Genomic DNA, 2,998 nt, shown 5'->3' with positions numbered 1-2,998 from the left:
TAGTCTGGGGGCACTCCTTTCGCAGAGGTTTCACCCACAGCTCTGGGAGGTCCCTCCTCTGAGCTTAAAGGTAGCAGTTCTGAACCTTCTATTCATTTCCATTAATCTAAATGCCTACTTTATTCTAATGCCACACTGACTGTATGGATTACTATAGCTTTGCAATAAATCTTAAACCCAAGTAGTTAGAGTCAGTGACTCTAAATCACTGAACACTGCAATTTTTAGAAAATACTCTCTAGGTTTCAGATTTTTTAAGATACTTGAAGTCCAGATGAATTTATGAATTTGTGTATAATTAGGAACTTTTTGTAATCTATACACACTGTGCATTGAAAAATTAAATAACGGGCAAGATAAAAACTGAAAACAAATTTCTCCTTTATTTTCAGTGTAAACTTATTGATTTAGAATAATATCTCAACTTTTCCAGTCCACTCAGATCATCTCCAAAAACAAACAAACAAGCTAAGGAGAAAGATACTTTTGGGGCTATAACCTGGAGCAGCTTATGTTTTAACTTAAAATTTAAATGTAAATATGATGTTCCAGTTGCTAAGATTTTCATATTTTTTCATATGAAATTGTTTTCTCTCTAAGCTTTCCACTTCGATTCACTTATTCAACAAGTATTTAATAAGTACCTATTATGTGCCAGGCACTGCACTGAGACACTAAGGAGACAATAGTAAACTGTAAAACAGACAGAATGCCTACCTTTATGAAATTTACAATCTACTTTAGAACTGTTTAGTTCATGCCAGGAAGACCAGCCATGTTTAATCTGTGGTTTTACCTATTTCCTAACATATTACCTCTTACCTCCAAGTGTATGAGAAGCATGATAGTAAAACACTGTTAATGTTAAGAATTACATGGCAATAATTCAGAATAATCAAAGTTGAATAGAGACATAATGAATTGGAAACTCACTATGTGAGTACTCAACTGGCTTCTTCACCAGATGGTTGAGGTACTAATTGCAGATACTTGCAGGTACTAATTGATTTAATTCCTATAATAAATAAAGGAGGATACACATAGGTTTAAACAAATTTTAATTACAGATTAAATAACTGAGAGGAAAGTTATAATAGTGATGGAGGACATCAACCATCCGGACATTTGATGTCATTTTGTTCTCCTAAAATGAGAATATTTTGTTCCGACTCCCTGGGTTAGACAGAGCCCAGTAGAAGCAATGCCCAGGGCAGAAGTTGTGAAGAACGAGAAAAGAACCAAAGTAGGAATCAATTTGGGCTCCATTCCAAATGCTTAATTATAAATTATATTAGCTGCAGTTTTAAGAAAAAAGACAAAGCAGGTATATTAAACCAAACCTTACCTTACAAAGATAAAACACTTGGAAGAGTGTCTCTTTTATACTACTACTACTAGTAGTATTACTAGTAACAATAATATTAGGGTTATAAAAATGAAAATATATCTGAATAATTAGAGACGATATTTTGTACATTTTCTTGTGCAATAGACAAAATATAAATTATGAAAAGGACAAGTCCCACTGGGTAGTATACTTGGTAAGATCATCTTGGAAGATGCCAAAATATTTTTATATGCATCTTCAGCTGGTGTGACAGGTAAGCCTCAATTTTTAAGTAAGTTTAAGAAATTGTATATTTAGGAAGAAGTAATAATAATAATGATATAATGAAGAATAAGTTATCCATTGAATTAGAACTCCTGTCAGTATAAAACTGGTATTAGTGTACTGATCTGTTTTGTAGCCATTATATGTCAAATTTACTATTGTATGTCTACTTTTAAAAGATTTCTGAAAATCTAATGTATTAGAATTGTGAGAAGTCTAATTGTTTAAATGTGTATTAGGGTGACCAACTATCCTGGTTTGCCCAGGACTGGGGTTTCTTGGAATGTACAAGTTTCAGCTCCATGACAGTCTCAGGCAAAGTGGAAAAGTTGGCTATCCTAACTTTCAGTCATTTTTTAAATATTGGAAAATACCATTTGTAAGAAGTCATTATCTATAAAGGTTAAATTAGATTCAAGTTAAGCACTTTTGATAAGAATCCTTTATAAGTAATGCTATGTACTTCATATGCATTTCATCAAGTGTACTTAATGTTTGGTTGTCCTACAATTATTGGTACTAAGCTTTAAGTGGCGACTGCCTGATCTCTCCATTTTGTTTTTCCCCTTGAAATCAATAATTTATATTTGGAGTAGTACTTTGACAACCTGCAGGCTGTCCTTGCCTGAATCTATTATTTCACTGAGAGCGGGGAAAAGGGGGCTATTCTAAATTAATCATTTTTCTATGTGTATGATTTGGCATTTTTCTGTAATGAAGAGCTCTCCCTCATGATCTGTGGCTTGGAAACTGTGAAGGAGTACTTAATTCTTTCTCTTGAATTATCAACTTTCACAGTAAGGAGTTGAGTAACAGCTACCTCCATTTGTGATAAATACAGTTGTTTTATGTTTTGTTTGGCTTTTCTTTTTTTGAGCTGTCAAGAGCTATGAAGGGTCTGAGATTTTACCCTACTTCACAGCTAACAAGTTAGCCTGCCCTAGTTTCATGGATGATGGTAAAAGATTATGAGAATCTGCATCAGGGACAAAAAATAATTTTATTACTCATGGCAATAGCAATAGTCAGAGTATCAGCATTTTACCCTGGTTCCCAACCCCCAGTTCCTATAGCATGATGCAAAGAGGGATAGACGCCAGTTGTACACAGCATGGATTGTGTTACAGGAAAGGAACACTGAGCTTAGATACACGAATCTTTTATAATGGGCAGCAAACCTGACTGCTTTTTCTCCAGAAGGAGGTATTATCTTTTCATTGTGAACAGTAATCACGCTTGCCCTTTGTCCCAGCAGAAGACATAATCTGTCATCCAAGGCTATTCACTACATAATATAGTCCAGAACGTCTTTGCTCAAAAGATGTGCAAAAATGTGAGAGACCGTGAGCATCATTATGTGCTGGTTGTTCTCCACTGATTCCCTCC

Source organism: Vicugna pacos, chromosome 4 (assembly GCF_048564905.1).
Source record: "Vicugna pacos chromosome 4, VicPac4, whole genome shotgun sequence".
Taxonomy (NCBI): domain Eukaryota; kingdom Metazoa; phylum Chordata; class Mammalia; order Artiodactyla; family Camelidae; genus Vicugna; species Vicugna pacos.
The sequence above is the reverse complement of the archived record's forward strand: the minus strand, read 5'-3'. Positions refer to the sequence as shown.